The sequence below is a fragment of the Colossoma macropomum genome, unplaced genomic scaffold, assembly GCF_904425465.1.
Source record: "Colossoma macropomum unplaced genomic scaffold, Colossoma_macropomum, whole genome shotgun sequence".
Classification (NCBI taxonomy): Eukaryota; Metazoa; Chordata; class Actinopteri; order Characiformes; family Serrasalmidae; genus Colossoma; species Colossoma macropomum.
In genome coordinates this window covers 11,092,284-11,111,171 of record NW_023494793.1, presented here as the reverse complement: position 1 = coordinate 11,111,171, position 18,888 = coordinate 11,092,284, and positions in this window count along the sequence as shown.

The following is an 18,888-nucleotide window of genomic DNA, read 5'->3' as shown; positions in this document are numbered from 1 at the left end:
GTTGTAAAGAAATTCTCTTTAATAAATGAAAAAAGTAATAAAAAATGTTGAAAATTCTTGTCACAAAAATTTTATTTTTTTTTTCATTAACCTAGTCCTCTGAAAACAATATGAACACAAAAAATAGCATAGCAGTTTAGATTAACGTCACCATGATGTATATAAACACCAAGGCATATACTGTATATATAATAAAGAACATTTAGATAGACAATGGAAAGCTGTTTTCACATAGGTAGTCATAAATACGTAGGAATCAGAAGCAGGATATGCATAGGTTAGACATTTTTGACGTCCTTTTTGGGAACCGAAAACTAAATTCAATTAGAAACATGTTTTCAAGGAGTTTTAATGCAGCTAAGATCAGTGTGTAGGAAAGTCAGGGACTACTGAGTCTCTCTCTTGGCAGATTTCTTCTCAAGATAAAGATCGGAAGGTACTGCAGGTAAGTAAAACGGGCTGAACGTGTAAATACACCTCTACACAAAAGCTTTTTCATTTGTAAATTGTTTGATGTCTTTTACCGTGAATAAACAAGATGATAAGGATCAGTCTGGAGCCTTCTGCAGAGTGAGACGTCAGACGTGGTGCACAGAGGTGAGTCAGGAACGTGGATATAAGGTTTCAGGAACAATAAAGAACTTTAGATCTTCACTCCTGTCCCTACATGAACTGCTCACACCTCTTTGTCTGTTTGTCAAGCAGTATGATGCAGCTGTAATACTAGCAGGAATAACATTGGTCACAGTGAGCTAATGCAATAAAACGCTAGTGCTTGGGAAATTCCAATGAAATCAACAAGAGCTGTAGACTGACATGGAAATGAGGTTCCATGAAAAATTGTAAAAGCCCATTCTCGCCAGGTAGAAAAAAAACGTTTTTTTTCCCTCCTTTGTTTTTGGCAGCAGTGTGTCAATATATTGGCTTGATATTTTGAAATAATGACTTTTTTGCGAAATATTGACTTGTCATGCATCGTGAAATAATTGCTTCTTTTCTGATATTGTCATTATTTTAACATAGTAATTATTTCGACGTTTTGTGAAAATGTCTTTATTCTGACAGCCAATATTTAGAATGAAGTCATTATTTTGATGTAGTAAGGTGATATTTTGAGAGGTTAAGTCATTATTTTGAAATAGTAAGTCAGCCTTTTTAGAAAATAAATCATTATGTCAAAAAACTAAAATCAAAATTTTGACATACTGCTGCCAGAAACAGGTAGGTGAATTATGAATTATTTTCTCCTCTGCCTGGCAGGAATGGGATTCCATATGTTAGAGGGGGTTCAGAGTGTAGTTACCTTAATATGACATTTCTATGTATTTAACTTTTAAAGAATAATATTATTTTGAATAATTAAATGCATGAATGATGTACCTGTTTCCATCATTTACAAGTGTTCTTTCAAAGGTTTTTGCATTCAAACCCTTTCATATTTTCAGTGTTTGATTATCAGATTCTAATAAGATCTTGTTGAAATGAGGGCCACACCGTTCCACTGTACCCTGCTTAACAATCCGTTCTCTTCATAAGAGTCCTAAAACTCAAAGGCAAAGTCTTTCTGAAAACTACAGGTAATCTGAAAGTTAAGAGATGGGTAAATGGGTATTAGACCCTAAACAACCCCTTCCTTATATAACACAAGTGAAGGGCTTAGGATGTTTATGTCCAGTATAATTCCTGTTTAATGTTTTTTACCAAACAAATGCAACAAATGCCACCGAGCAATTCGCCTCACTGTTTTTAATCTCCTAGCTGGCTTCTATGTGCATTCTGAGTGCCCCCCACACAATCTGTAGTCAAAACAGGCTTAGTTCCGTAATCCCCGACCCTTATTCCAGCTATCCAATCTAGCAGCTGATATCTGGTAATAACTGGCAACTTCACTGTGTGGGACTTTTTTTGCCTTAATTCACTCTGCTCATTTGCACTGGTTCCAATTGCAAGGCTTAGTATCATGGCCCAGGGTTGAGTAATACTGCTGTTAGTCAATAGTGAGGTAAAGAGGATGGTCGAGCTGATTAAAATGCACGACCAGCAACTAACAAACCAAGGCAATGAAGTAGCCAATAATGAAAGTGCTCAGGATCTTGCACTGAAGGACAAATAGGAAAAATCCAAGGAGGTTCGGATTTTGGAGTGTGTGCAATTCTCTAAAATGATTAAAATAAAAATAGCCCAATCCTTCTATACCATACAGAAAGCTACTTAGACATCACTGAACTGATCATTTACATACATATTGCCTTTCATGTGCCAGTTTCATGTTTGACCTATTTAATTTGAACTGCGTTCTGTATTTTCACACTATTCTACACCGTCCTTCTTTACATCACACTGTCAAAAGCACCGCTCCACACTGTTTGTCGAGTTAAACTGATTGAAACAGAGAATTTCAGTAATGACATTTCGTCTTTTCCTTATTCTTGTACAATATTGCTTTATACAGCACACAAAAAAGGGCAAGACCACCAGCATTGTTGAAATCCCAAGCCGGCATCAGGGGGATAAAGAAAAGCAGTGTAAGCTGCAGAGCATGAGGATAAAGAGGGGTTTGGAGCATAGCTGGTGCTTTGCCCGAGCTTGTAAACTCTTGAGAATAAGTAAGGAGAGTGGCTTTCTTATGAGCTGCGCACTGTGCAGATAATGTGCAGGTTGTACTTGCATTGGTTACACTACCAAATGCACAATGAAATAACATAATGCAGGCAATACTGTGCAGAGTTTCTCTCAACAGTGCAAACAAAAACAAAAACACACTGATGGAGCCTGTTGGGAATTGCTGACTCCGAGGAGCCAGACTTGAACTGACAGATGTTTGGAAAGACTTCACTGGAAGATTATGATATCAGGAAAGTTATGACAGTGATATAATCTGCTCTATCAGGTGTTAAAACCATGATGGATGTCAGATACTCACAATGCAAGGCCCACAAAATTCAGTTCTTAAATTAAACATAGCACAATTCTACTGCAGTTATAATGGGGTAATATCTGCTCTGTCCACTTTAACTCACAGTTGTGATTTCTCTTCTGAATGCATCTCCCTAACAGCTACAAACAAGAAAGTGGACATCTTTCCCCAGACCATAATCCTCCTAAATAATTATCTTTCCCAATTCCCTCTTCTGTGGTCAGTTGCACCAAAGCATTTTATTGCAAATGTGCTTAGTATATCCACTGCTTGCATCTTTCACTGTGCTTATTACACATATTACTTATGAACTGTACACATAGCCAGTTTAAAATGTAATTGTACATAACACTCCTTGCATTTTTCATGTTATGCTACCATTCAAAAGTTTGGAATCACTTGTCATATTAATAATTGCTGTTCTTTTATTTCATAATAACTTATACAGTGTGGATTGAAATACTATAAGCTATACACCAGAAGGTATTGCAAGATGTTTTATTTAATATTTTTAGGGGGAACAGCAAGATAAGTAATGAATAATATACTGTAATGCTCTATTTACAGTAATTCCTGTCGAGATCAGCATCAGTTTAAACTACAAAACACACAGTACAGTGCAAAAATCAGAGGCTGCTCTGGTTCTGATTTGTTTCAGAAGACTTCCTTTCAGTTTCAATCTGCAGGGACACTTTCCACAACTCCAAAGTTCAGTCTTAGAAATTAGAAGGTTGCATTTTCTGCTTCTCACAATCCACATAATCCCAATTACACATTTAGACTCATTAGTCTATAAATCTTACTCCAAATCTTAGATGTCTATTTTCAGTGTTCTAGTACAGATTTTCTTTCCTTTTCTCTGTTTCAGCTTCTTGACAGCTACACATCCTGTAGCTCATTGGTTTTAAGATTGGAGAGATGGAAGAGTTAAAGTGCATAAAAGCAAAGAGTAGACAAATTAAGATATTTGATATTATATGTACTGTTGGAGGCTTCTGTATAATTTTCTGTTAAAAATGTTCCCTACTGTTTCTGAAACTAACTTGTACTTAATGATTGTTTTGACTGGAAATTAAATTAACAAAAGGGTGGTCTCTGGCTTTTACACAGTGCTGTACATTATAATAACATAAAACCAATTCTATTGCAAGTGCATGTATAAAATTACTCTATTATGCAACTTCACAGTTTTCAGACAATGTATAGGAAGCTAAAACCACAAATAAAAACATTTAGATGTGTCCACAATGATGAACAGAGCTGCACATCGGTCTAAAATGACAGTGAAAGCTGTAAAGCATCCAAAATCAATATCTAGAAGGCCTCGTATTTCAGGCAGATAACCTGTACATGTATAATAGTGGCACTGTCCATCTCATTTATCATTCATTAGCTTCTTGTTGTTGCTCCCAACATAGTTTGGGACATAATCAATAAAACAGCTAAAATCCCCTTGTGATGTCTAGTTTATATCTATATATACACTGGGTAGGTTATTATTGTATGTAAAATAGCAAATGTTAATAAGATGGCTGATTTTAAACTTTTCAACGGTAGTGGATGTTTTTTTTTTCTTTTTGGAACTTATGTTGACACCTGCACCAAGAGAAATTCCTTGAACTTCTTGAACTTGGCAAATAAAAGAAGATTCTGATGCTGGAATGTGAAATGCGCACAAGCCTTTGTTGTAGATCTGACTGTAAAGTTCTGGTGGAGTTCTCTCTGGGCCTGTGTCAGAATCCAGGCCAACTTTGACAGGCATGCTTTCAGTTTGTGCCATCATTGTACACGATGATGAAACAGTGCAGCAGCTGCTTTGGCGTGAAGTCCACTGTGGCACTCCGCTTCGAGTTGGCGACAGAGAGATGCAGAAGGCTGGTTTGTTTGCGTGTATGTGAAAGCGTGTGTTGTGACTGACCCCAGTCTCGGTCATGTAGCAGTCCTCACACGCTTGAGCTGCGAGCTTTCGCTGTCTGTCCTCAAGGTCATCTCCTCGTCTCCAGGGAGACTGCGAAGGAAGCTTTTCTTTCGAGTCAGCTATGTCTGAGCCTGAAATGGCCGCCCCGTGACAGAGCTATTCTTTATCTCGGCTGGTGTACCCTATTTCCACAATAAAGTTGTAAATTGATTCTCGCGTTTCTTTTCCTGGCAAAGTGGCCAGGTGCGCAGCTGGATCAAAACAACAGGTTGGAGGTTTCCCGTTGGTGACCCCGTTTTTGTTTCTCTTGTGAATGCGTGGCCTGTTTTTCCCCCTCAGCAAAGGAGACAGGAGAACCTTTCCAGTATTAGTGCACATTAGATGGTTACAAAGACACACTACAGATCAAAGGTATGAAAGCAAGCTGTAAATGTCAAATGACAGTAATTTTCAAAATTTAAAGGACTAGTTTAGTGAAAAATGTAATTTACCACATACCCCAGTTGTACTCAATCAGCCAAGATATGTTGGTGTCCAAATTTTGCTTCTTTAGATTAGTACTGGAGCAACAAGGCCAACACTGCTGACAACCCATGCAGAAATCTGATTTATAGCCATATATACACGTATATTATAAATGCTTACCATTTATAATCAGACACAAGTACGTATGTGTTGTGTACATATATGCAAGTATGAAGTATTGGACATACATACATAATATAAGGATTACATTAGATGTGACAGTGACAGAAAACATATATGCATAATATATGGATCATAAATATATGTCTAATAGGTGGGTGAACACATCCCGGTACAGTTATAATTGCTACTATATTTGCTTTAAAAGATTAAATGATTCAAATGTGACAGGGAAAAATTATTTCAATTTTTTCATGTTTAAAAGATTTGCCAAGCTTAAAATGTGCATGTTTTTAGAGTTCAGTTTTATAGCTATTACACTAATTTTCATTTCATTTGGAAGAAACAAAAGAAGGTGCTGAAAAAACCTTATACTTTATGACATAAAGCTTGCATACGTAAGTAACCCATATATGAATAACATTTTCTCTCATATATTGGTAAATATATGTTACATATATACGTGTACATTTGTTTGTACACGTAACACATTTTAACACTATATGCACCATATTTGAACATTTCAATTCCACGTTTTAAATAAGTTGGCATATATGTTACATATATGTCCATATGTGACAAATGTGAATTGAATATAAGGGAAACCCAGGCTAATATGTGTCATATATATGAAATACATATATTGCCAAATATAATAATATCCATCCAAATCTTATATGTAAATACATCCCCAAAACGTCTCTAAAACTGCATCTAGCTTCATTAAAGTTGTCGATGTTTAGGACACAGTATAACTTAGTGTGAACTATAAAAATGAATAAAACCTATGACTGCAGCTCTCCTGCAGAATCCGACTTCATTGTTTCTGTTGTATCTACTTTTTATAAACATTATCATTTTGAATATTCAAGATTACAGTTATTTGTAAATAGAAACAACAGAAATCTCTAACATTATTTGTAGCAACATAAGCCTACATAATGTTTGTAGGCAAATGGGAGTCGGAATTCCCGCAGGATTCAGCTACACGGTGAGGTTTTGTTCATCTTTTGTTCACAGTAAGTCATACTGTGTCCTAAACCACATTCACAAATCTGCCCAACCTAAATGATGAGCCGGACGTGGTATGAGTGGGTTGAGAGAAGTATGGAAATGATTTGGGTGCCTATTGTTTTTTAGTGTTTGTTAGCAATGTTAGCCTTGTGGCTCCAGTGCTAAACTAAGAAGCAAAATTTGGACGCCAACATATCTTGGCTGATCAACTACATCTAGTGTGGAAAACTGCATAAATTCCCAACTTGACAAAAACTAACACATACTTTAACATCTAAGGAAAACAAAAAGCTTTTTTTTTAAAATATCCCATTGCTTAGCAGTGGAATGTATTGATTTGCAAACGTATTATGTAGGAAAAGTATTCACAGTGTTGACAGCAGTCATTTACATTATACCAGATTTCAATTATTTACAAACTATTAGCTTAATACACCTGCTTCAGTTCATCAATCCCTCAGCAACTGAATGCCAGAATCATGTGGATATAATTAGGGCTGCGATACAACTCTGCAGGATAATTAACAGGAGCAAGGTTCAGCACCCCTGGTGTCAGAGTAGAAATTATGCAGTGGCATTCAGGGGCTCAGCTTTTTCCTCCTTGGTGATTGCACAGGGATCCTAGCTACAAAATACAACACAGATATGTGCTTCAGTGAATATAAGTCAGACACTGGTTAGATTTTCTTGATGATTTAATGTAATATCTCTCCCTGTATGTTCCCTGGTTACACTGGTACAACGGTGCAAAGCATTAGGTTAACACAAGAATTAAAATTCAACACACATCGTACAGAACCTGTACAATGTATGTTGAGAAGCATACAGTGACAATCATATATATTTAATTCAAGAGAATTCCACCAAGTTTTCAAAATGTCCACATAATTAAATTGTTAAGATGTAAAGAAAGTCACTCAGAGTGGTCTGATGTGAAATGCACTGTTCTGGAAATTTTAACCCAGTCAAAATTGTTCATGGCTCTATTTGAACTGTAGATCCCTGGCTCCTATCATCATCACTGTAAAGAAGTTGGTAAGTTTCTCAACTATGCACCATTTCACACGAAATGACTCTCAATGAATTTGTTTTCAATACAGTAATTGTATTACGTAAAAATTCTGAAACATTGGTGGAATTCCCCTTTAAATAATACATATGTAATGTCACTGCGCTGTCCGATCTATCAGTATTTGCTACTATCTTGGTCAACTCCACATCAGCTGACATCTCTGATGACTCTCGCTTTCTTACATGATAAACACCACTCTCTCTCTTTACACCAGTGCAACATTAAAGGTGCAGTAAACGATTCTGGAGAACAGTTGATATTTGAACTCAACAGCAAAACAAATACACCCCTCCCTTCAGTGCTCCTTTAGAAGCTTCGGCCCCCCAATTCATGGACACGCATTGCCAAGGTGAATGACACTGGGCTAGCAAACTTAGATCTTCATAAACGTTGCAATACACAAATACCATATGAACAATGAACAATGACACAGCAAGTAACATAGCTAACGTTAGCTAGGCTGTGGGTTAGCAAACTGTCACTACAATTGCTGCTGCAAAGCTAACCAGTTGTGATTAGCTATCACAAACATTAGCAAACGCAACAAAACAATACTGACCTACTGGTTCTGAGAAACAGCAAAAATAAGTTAATGTTGGCCACCTAACAAGCAGAAACAGAGCAACCTCCTCATCCCTTTTCATGCCTTTTAACTTTCCCAATGAAGCTGAAGTCAGCTTCTTTTTTGCCAGTTTCTTGTTGGAATTTTTTCCGTTCCACCTTAAATGGTGCAGCAGCCTCAGGTGCCAGAATGTACCGGCAGCACCATTTAAGGTGTAACAGGAAAATTAGAACAAGAAGCTGGCAAATAGGAAGCCAACCTCAGCTCTAACAGCTCTTACAGCTCTATCAGCTCTTTAGTCAGTTGCTGATTGGCTGGAACAGTGTTGTGTTGTTCAGTCTGAGCCACTTTGTTTGTTTCCCATTTACAGAGCCAGTGTTGTGTATGAACACTGGGGTTTTTTTCCAGCACGCTCACAGAACGGAGAGCTAGTGGACCGTGAGGAGATATTCACTGAATTTCACAAAAAAGTGTATTGGATTAAAATCACTTACTGCACCTTTAAAGCTTTAAGGTTAGTACTAGTATCCAGTAGAATGTCTGTTTAAAAGTAAACAAAAACAGTGGCAACTATATATGTCGAAACAACTGTGATGTCACTGTACTGCCTTTACTTTCACTTTACTTTGCATCTTTACTTTTTAGTTTACTTCACTGCTCTTTTTCTGCTCACCTCCAAATCAACTGAGAGTGCCTTAGTTGGGAACAGTAGGCTGTGATTGCTGTCACTTCACTGTGAAAGGACTATTACACTCACTGGCACGATAGAATGCACTGTAATGTGAGGCTTTACTGCTCACACACCTCCACATTTCTTGATCTCTCTATTTCTTTGTTAGCTAACACTCTCTCCCTTTATATTTTATAACAACACATGAATGCAGCACTTAAAATTCAACATTAATATTATACTGTTTAGATTCACATAATAAATGGAACCATGGATACACTAAAAATATAGTCTATGGTTTATCTTTTCTTTTTGGAATACCAAACAAATACTTTTTTTCTTGGTAATGAAAACTTCAAAATAAGCCTGAGTGTAATATAACTGAGTTAGTTATGAATGCCTCACAACTGTTTTCTTTTCTTTTTCTGCTTTGTAAATTTTGTCACTGGTATGTCTTTGTTATTTACCATATTTTATTAACTGAAATTTGATCAATATAAATTAATAAATAAATAAATACAAATGAACTGGGGTAGCGTATATTCTGAATACTGTGTGTATAGCTAACTCAACTACATAAAAACTATTAATTGGATTTGTGACTTAAAAGAGTTTTATTTAGCTGTACTAACTGAAAAAACCAAGCACAAAAATTGAGAGAAAGATTTACTTACTGCTACCACTTAGTAGTAGTGTGTTAGCTAGTAGTTAGCTCTTTTGTTATCATGCATGTTTTAGTTTTATTTTCCTCAGTTATCCTGATCACTAGCTAATTCTAGCTGGCTATTTCTTAGATAGCAAATATAAAAGAACTCGTATACACCAAAGGGGAGCAGGCACTGCTTAGTTAGTTTCAGCTACTATCCTGTAGCATAGGGTCACCTGTGGCATCGTTTTTTTTTTCTTAGCTACTTTGCTACTGACTTTTTTAAACCGGTCGTTTGTTTTCTATGTCGGACAACATGACCTCAAAGCAGAGGTAGGGCAATGTTTGACTTGACATCCTTCACTATTACTAACCCTAATGTTGTGTAGGTGTCTAGTTTTATCATAGTAGCTATTGTTAGCCGTTTTTTTCTTGGTTTCAGCAAACTTGACTTAGGTTAGCTATATGTAAGCAATAGCCATTTAATCTGTTTGCATAAATGTGGACAAGCAATTTACTGTGTGGACTAACTCAACAAGTTAACGTACAAATGTGGAAAAGCTCTAATATTTCATGTCCATTTTGCAGCTACCTCAGTGTTACAGTCTGTTTGCTAGGTTCTTAGCTTTGTCCTTGCTAGTTTGCTAATGTGTTTTCTTGTAAAGCTACAACACTTTTAAGAGCATTCACATAGGAGCTGATTTCTTGTTTTCATGAAAAGGCCTTCAAAATGTAATGTTAATGGCTAAATTTGCAATTTTATTATTGCTCGGTGGCGTAGAGTCTTTAGCTAAGCTGCAGTTAGCCTAGCTATGTTGTTTTACATCTGCTAAATTAGTAATGCTGTTCAGGTGAGCTGCGAGTCAGTGGTTTCTGTGAACTTTGCTAGTTAGCTCTATTCAATAATCAAATGTAATCAGTTAGCTGGCTTGTTTGCCCCATTTCTCATACTTTATTGGTCAATATAAAGTCCATTAAAATGTAGTCTCATACGTATAATGCACCGTGTATATGATACAATATATGTTGCTGTAGTAAAAATAATCTTGCAGGATCTCCAAAAACTTCACTCATCTCCGAAAAAGAAACTTTACAGGAGAAGAAAATAATAATGTGTAATTTGACGTTCTTAGAAGTTAGTTTGGATTTGATTGGGTCCATTCGTCATGAAATTCTGACAGTGTAAATGGCAGCTGGCATTTTCAAATAATACAAGGTTTTGTTCCAACAGCAACAAATTCCTGTTATATGTTTTTTTCATTAGATCTGATGGAAAATTGGGGTCAAGTACACATACATTTATTTTGTTACTCTAAAAAAAAAGATGGTTCTTCAAGCGTTCTTCAGATTGATGGATGGAACATTTTTATAAAAATAGGGGTTCTTTTATTGTTACAAGCTTGACATTGTAACAATAGAAGAACCATTTTTTGTGCTATATAGAATCATTCTCAAAAAGGTTCTATACAGAACCATATACAATACATTCTCCATCAGTCTGAAGAACAATTGCTCTGTGCAAGAGTTAAGCATGAAATGGTTCTATGTAGTTCTATATAGAACTCATGGTTCTAAGTAGAACCATTACCTGTTTGAGAGAAGTAGCTGTCAACCTTGTGAGTAGCTACTAGCAAACTAAGTTTACCCACTAATGTTAGCAAATAGCCAGCAACATATATTCAAGCAACACTATATACTATATACAAGTAACAAGTGACCTACTTGTGGCAGATGAACTCATCTTAGAGCAGTTAGCACCGTTGTACTAAACTAATAAACATATTTCTCTTTGTTATCTGTTAAAAAATCATCCAAGCTTCTAATCTTAAAAGTTCCAAGCTTCCAAACGTGTGGCCTGCAGTGTGCATTGTCCAGCTGAGACAGATACAAAAAAAACATTTCACACAATGTAAACCAATACATTATTTGCACGTCTCCAATGGCAATGAGTGGTACCTCGTTTTATAGAACAGTTTGGAGCGCTCTTGACAAGTCTTGTACCATGTCAGCTGATCCTGAGGCTATGTCTGGTTCTGTCACCTCGCTCTGTCTTTTCTCTGCATTTGAAATAAGATGGGCCCAGGTGGCTGTAGCCCAGCAGGGTGGGAGAGATGGTCCTCCACTAAATGACAATTTCGTTGCAGTGTTGAAGGTCAGCCTCTGCAGACCAGCTGCCTGATAGTGTGGCCGAGGTGTGGGTCCATCTGATTGATTTTCTGTCTGCCTGCAAATTATTTTCACTGCTGATGGCATACAGTGTATCATGGTAATAATAGCAGTTTAGTATGAGTAATATTGTCATTGAAAATTGCAGAGGACAGTAACGTAATGGCTTAGAGATGATGAATGCATTCTTCTTAGTGTAATGGCGAGGGCAATGATATTCAGAACTTAGCTGAGAAATGTTTATACTGAAATAGCCATTCAAATGAATCAGTGTAGCCCACCACCATGCAGTTTGTTACAGAGCTAATGCACGTTATGAAATTGCTGTATAACTTCCATGTTAACCCATTTGTGACCAGTAAATAGGAGAACCTTGTTTGATCTTTGTGCTGCTGAAGCTCAGGCTGCATTCAGGACTTTAATGCGTTTCATTTCACCCCATTATGGCAAAGGTCAAGAGCCCAGACAGATATTCACCCATTCATCAATCACACTTGGCATTCAGTATTGACGATCTCTAGAGACCAGGGATGGATGTATTAGCAGGCTGCACTAGTCTCAGACAAATGTAACTAACACCAAAAGCTACTCGGGATGCTCAGTCATGCATTTAGTATAATATTCTACACATATAGGTTTTTTTCTTTTCATTTTGTACCTACAAATTAGAGAATGAGACTACATGGGAAATGCAAAGCTTGGCCTAACAGCAATGAAGTACAGGCTGGATTATATTTTCAATCAGATTGCCAAACAGAACGTAGGTTTGTTTAAAATGTTTCAGCAGATCCTTCCAGTCTTGAATAAGGACTAAAGCACATGACCGGTGCTGTTCCCAGCTGCAGGTTCTTTCACCCCCTACTGCAGCTTCATCCATTATAGATGAGAGAGGGAGGTGAAGCAGTCCCAGGAGCCCTCCCCCAGTGCTCCCAGCTGTGCTCCAGCAGTGGCCCCATTTGCATGCGTCCCCACCCACTTTTCATAATCATGCTGACAAAGCAGGTGAAGCCTTCGACCGGCCACATCACACATCACGCTCGCTTTCATCAACCTTTTTCTTCGACTACGAGCTCAGGCCCGCCTTCCGCTTCAATAAGAGAATCACCTCATTTCCAGGGTGGCCATTTTCCTAATGGAGCTGCCACTATCCGTTTTGAGCTGCTCTTTTAAGTGCGTCTCCAGACATCTATTCCATTACTAGGCCAGTTTTATTCGCTCTGATGTCTAACGAAGCAGCATGGATCAGCCCGAGACATAATCCACAAGAAGAATCAGTGGAATATCATTAGTGTAATTTTTGCACCCTGCTGCCGTGCGAATTCTCCTAGGTCCCCCATGGCGTATACATCTTAAAACGGCTTTTCTTCCATTTTGTTAAATTATTTCTCACATGTAGCTTATTGACACGAGCAGAGAAATTCTGATAAAAGTGCAGATTCTAAACGTTAGTTGATAACACATTTATCTAAGTAGAAGAGGAGATATTTTGTCATGTTTGAAATTTGATGAAAAGTAACAGCAATGTGTCAAATAATGGCAAAAATGTACACAATATTTTTCTTTCTGCAGCACAACTCTGCACATTATTGTTACTGCACATTGCTGTGACTCTAACCTGTTGATTTAGAATGTAAACTAAATCTAATTTGCAATTCATTATGTAACTATATAATACATTATATAACTGTTATTATTTTTAAATATAGTACTGTGCAAATGTTTTAGGCCGTTGAACTATTGAAAGTTTATCTTGGCAGTAAGTGTGTTTTTGCAAAATATTTTTGTTTATTAAAAAGTCAAAAATATTTTGATTACAAGTGTCAGGGATTCATTTAGTGGGGTAATGCCCACCAACCAATCATCATGCCCCACTAAACACACTGTTTCTGTAGCGGCTAGCGGCAAAAACAAATGAATCTAAACTCTGTGTGTGATGCTGTACTGCTTGCACAGCTGCTCCTATTAGAGGCTGTATAGGAAAGTTTTCATGAGAATGATTCCATATAGCACCAAAAAGGGCTCTTCCGTTGTTACAAGCTTGATATCATAACAATAGAAGAACCCTTTGTGCTGCTTTATAGAACCATTTTTAATGGTTCTACATGGAAACACATTCTCCATCAATCTTAAGAGCTATTTAACCATGCAAATAACCATTTTAGCATGGAAGGGTTAAGTATAAAATTATGGTTCTAAATAGAATAATTCCCTTTACTAAAGAACCCTTGAAGAACCAATTTTTTAAGAGTGTAGATATTGGGTGGTAACTGTAAATACTGGACTTCCTTAAGGAGAGGTTTGGAAATGGTGAGGCTAACGCACTGACACTCATAAAATGATAGTGTATTGATCATTTGTATTTAGTCAAATGTTTTTGAGCAAATAAATGCTTATTTTCCAGATAAATGTCTTTGCCTAAAATATTCTCAGATGCCTACGACGTTTTCACAGTACTGTATGTATGTGATATGAATCAAATTTATATTTGCAGTAACAGTAGAATAATAACTTTATCATTCTAAGGGTTAAAAAATTAAAGGCTATCTAATAGAAGAGTGTTTCTCAGTGAGAGGGCGTGGATCCCAACCAGCCTGTAGTTCTGAACGAAACGCTGTAGCTGCTGAGACTGGGTCAGGGCTCCCTGGAGGAAAGCATCGCTCCTGCAGATGGCAGAGTGAAGGAAATGCCCCCAAAAACAACTAAATAAATGAAAACAACTTCAATTTAGGCATTAATAATGCATGTGCATGCAACTCTTCTTTACCCGTAACCCCCTTATCTGAGCCTCGGGTTGCTGTCTCCAAGTAATTAAGGGCTATCCGGTTTAGGGTAATTAAACATCTCCCATCCCATCTAATATTCTTTATTAGAATGGCATTTTTTTTCTTTATCTACTGTAAATTGCTTGCAACAGTCTATAGCATGGAGCTAAAACAAACCCGCTCTGTATCTCGTAAACATCCTGGGACAATATTTAGAAATATTCATCAGATACGAGACGCTGTGTCTACAGTGCGTGAGCTACAATGCCCTTATGTTTCACTGCGTGTGTTTATGACTCAAGCAGGATATTCAGCACTGAAAAAAAGAGATTTTCAGCCAAACAGTGCCTCTGTTATTTAGCCCAGACACCCTAAAGCCAGACTAGAAACAGCCACAGTGCTCAGAATTTATTAAGAAGTAGTGAGGATGAAAAATATTAATGTTCTATTTTACTATTTTACACCTGATGCAATTCAATTCCACAATCGCACAACCTGGATGTGTGAACAATACCTGTGAAGTCAAAGTTAGTTGGATGAATGCACCTTGTCTAGCTCCTACTGAGGCTGCAGCTTGACACTGTTAAAGGGGAATTTCACCAGTTTCAAAATTTCTGCGTACTTCAGTCATTGAGATGTCTGAATTGTTCGAGTTGGTGGTAATAGGAATTTTAATGAAAGCTAGCTCACATAAAATTAATAAATATAATACCAACTCTATCAGTACTTAAATTTGTCCACTCTTTACTTTTGAGCACCTCCTGCTACTTTAACTTTTCTTCTTTCTTATCTCATCTCTCATCTCAGCTGTTTCCCTCCAACAAAAGCTTTTCTCAAAGCTCTCACTGACATTATGTTCCCCTTCAACATTCACAAGTGACAGTTTGAGTCTAAAATGGCTAAAGGAGATATTTCTGTGGACTGTCCACTTACATAAGAAAGAGGAACATCAAAGAAAAATAGGTAAAAAAAACAAGAATTTTTAAAACTAGAGTTCAAAAAATTATTAAAAGATATAAAGAAAATTGGACATTCCACAGGTGTTTCTGTCCATCCTTCTTCCACTGTGAGAAGACACCTCGACACTATGGATCCAAAAGGATGTGCAGCTGTCAAGAAGCTGTTACTGAGAAAAGGAAACAGACAAAAAAGAAGATGTGGAAAAATATCCCTGCAGATTTCTTTGAAACTGAGAGAACATCTTCTAAAAGAAAAGAAGCTGTAATAAAGGCAAAATGTGGACACACTAAATTAAAATTTAACTTTGTTAAATATATTTTTTCTTTCTTTCTTTCTTTATTTATTTATTTTTTTGCTGAAAAATAAATAACTTGAAAGGAAGATGCCTGACTTTTCTACAGTACTGTATTCTTTTTTAAAAAGCCATTGCTTTTAAGCCACTGTGGAGTGGTGCATGCTGAGTGTTGTAAGGTCAAATAGTATTCAGAGAAAACAACTTTTTTTTTGTTGCATTTCCCAGTTTTATCAACACTACATATAAAACTCAGAAGACACAAGTAGGTTCTCTGGTTGTTTTAGTTAGACAATAAAATGGCTGTAGACATTGCAACCGCTGGTTCCTGTTGCCACCATTTTAAAGAACATCACAGCTGGTGGGTTTCTCTACAATGTACCATTTCACACCAAACCGCTCCGAAAGACTTTACATCTCAGTGACTGAATAATGCAGACATTTTGAAAAATCAATGAAAGTTCCCTTTAACATCTGAGCTCACAGCAAAACAGTGTGGCATTTTGCTTGGGTTAAAGCACAGACAAACAAACAGCCTTTGCCAATGCCTTTTCTCAGTTTATGGCTAAACTGAACGGCAGTGCTTAATCTTCAGCAATTAGACTGCCCCTCTTCCTTATGTCCTGATTACATGGTGCGTGAGAACTTACCCACTTCAATCAGAAGCTGGAAACAAACTGAACTAAACAAGCTGTAGGAAATTGGAGAGAATTTTGTTTTTTTCACTAAACTAATGTTATATAATGAACCATCTCTTAATTTCCATGTGTACTGGCGCATCAATCACTCTAGAGCTTTTATAATGAGAGATGATTAAAAGACCACATGAATGCGCTGGAGGAGGTGGATATTGAGCCTCAGAAAGAAATGATAATGAGAACTAACATATACGGTAGTGTGATAGATACAAATCTAATTAAAGGTGCAGCGTGGCTGGGAGTGAGACGAGGTTACCTGTCACGAGAGAAGGGGTTAGTTAAGTCGAGCACCGTGGGAGGGGCGAGCCTGTGTGGCATGGAGAGTGAGCAGCATGACTCTTAACCAATCTCATTATCACGCACATGCTCATGCACGCACACACAACTACTTAGAGGCAATGACACACCTCCTTAATCTGCTCTTCATCCTTCCCTTGCAAACCCCCCCCCTCCCCCCCCCCAACCCCCACTCCTAAATACACACGCACAATTACTATTTCCTCCGGCTTGCTAACAGCTGTTCTACCCATGATAAATGCAGTCTCATCTGTTTCTAACAATATGTTTGGAAAAAAATCTTATAAGTGAAATTGAATGAATCAAAATCAACAGCTTCTGGTTTTAACTACTGTGGCAGATTTGTTTATTTGCTTATTTGACCAGCGAATGGAACAGCAGGCAAAAGTTTTAAGTGCTAAACTGTTAGTAATTCAATGAGGAATGCATATACAGGCCTGTACATTGCCTATAGACCTCTGAAGATGTGTGGTCGTTCTGTAGTCGGCATCATACCCATTTTAGGAACACTGGGTCTAAACTGATTTCTCTATGGGCAACATAGATGACATTTAAAAAAATCGCTGCCCTGTGGTAAACTAAAATGTTCCAAACACATTGTGTTTTGCCATACAGATACTTTTCCTCCAAATGTCACTGGATCCTCTAAATTATGAGGTTGTTAAGGAGTCCAAATATGAGTTTTGTTACATGCAAGCTAACACTGTTGTGCACCGGCATCAGATGACTCGTAACCTCAAAATATCCCACACAAACCAGCAAGGTTTGTCAAATGTGGTAGTTAAGTTGCTAGGACAGGCTACAGTTTGAGTAGGTTGTTGTTCTATAATAGTAGAAGTTTAATAGTAGACTTACTTTCGTGGCTTGCTTGTACCATGTGTGCAACATTACTTATATTCCAGTGACATTCAAAGGAAAAATGTATGTAGGCCAAAATGTATCTATTTTCAAAAACCCCATTCATTTCTCCTTTAGAGAAATCCTAATATGGTCATGACGCCAACTAGTAGTGGGCGATATACTGGTTCATCCTTTATCTATGCCTGCAAGAAGTCATAGACCAGCTGAAACTGAAGCATCATTGACTGTAATGTTTTCCAAATATCACCAATGTCTAACAGTCAGAGGCACCAGTGTATGGGACACACGTATGAGACGGGGGACTTGAGAAATTTGATAAAGCTGAAATTTTTCATTTGAAATTCCTGTCCCACCTTAAATGGTGCAGCAGTTACATTCTGGTGCCTGATTCTGCTCTATTAAATGTGGAACTGCAAATTCGAACAAAAAGCTGTCAAATAAAAAGTGAACTTAAGCCTTGCAGAAATTCAGATGTGAAACAGCATTTAGCACCTTTTTTTTTTGTCGGGCTTGCAGAGCTAGTGTGAGAAAGCAATATTGACACAGGCTTATCTACATGTTGTTCAGTTTCAGTTCATAAAATATACTTGCTCAGACATCGAAAATGGTTTTATTTGAAAAGAAGTATATATACCATGATTTATATCGTGATGTACATTTTTGGCCATGTCGCCCACTACTAACACCAACTACATTATGATGCACAACTTCAGAGGTTTATTACCAAGTGCCCCTGGTCACAACATTTCATATTTAGCCAAAAAATGCAGAGCCTGTAGACTGAGTGGTCATTTACGTTTTTTTTCCTTTTCAGTAAACCTCCTTGGTTGGACACAGAACTTCCTGCACCAAGCCAGATTTTTTTGGACAGTAACCACTGTGATAACTAATGAAATGGTGTGATGATGGTGGTGGTCCCCCTTCTGCTGAGCTGGTCCACCTAGCATCATAGATGTGTTCCATTGGCTCAACCTTGCTAATATCACATTATGAAATAAGGTCTTAAAAAAGAGGCTATCACTGCAGTGGCTGAACAGTGCCTTATGATATAATGGCAGTAGGTTCTCATTAATGTACAATTTTTACAGGTATTTCTTTTTTCAAAGAGACACCTGACTGTTTTTTGGTAAACATGTTTCTATTAGGGCGGCACGGTGGCGCAGTGGGTAGCGCTGTTGCCTCACAGCAAAAATGGCCTGGGTTTGATTCCCGGCCGGGCGACCAGGGTCATTTCTGTGTGGAGTTTGCGTGTCTGCGTGGGTTTCCTCCCACAGTCCAAAGACATGCAGTCAGGCCTATTGGACATGCCAAATTGCCCCTAGGTGTGAGTGAGTGTGTGTGTGTGACTGTGTCTGTCTGTCTGCCCTGCGATGGACTGGTGACCTGTCCAGGGTGTATCCTGCCTTCC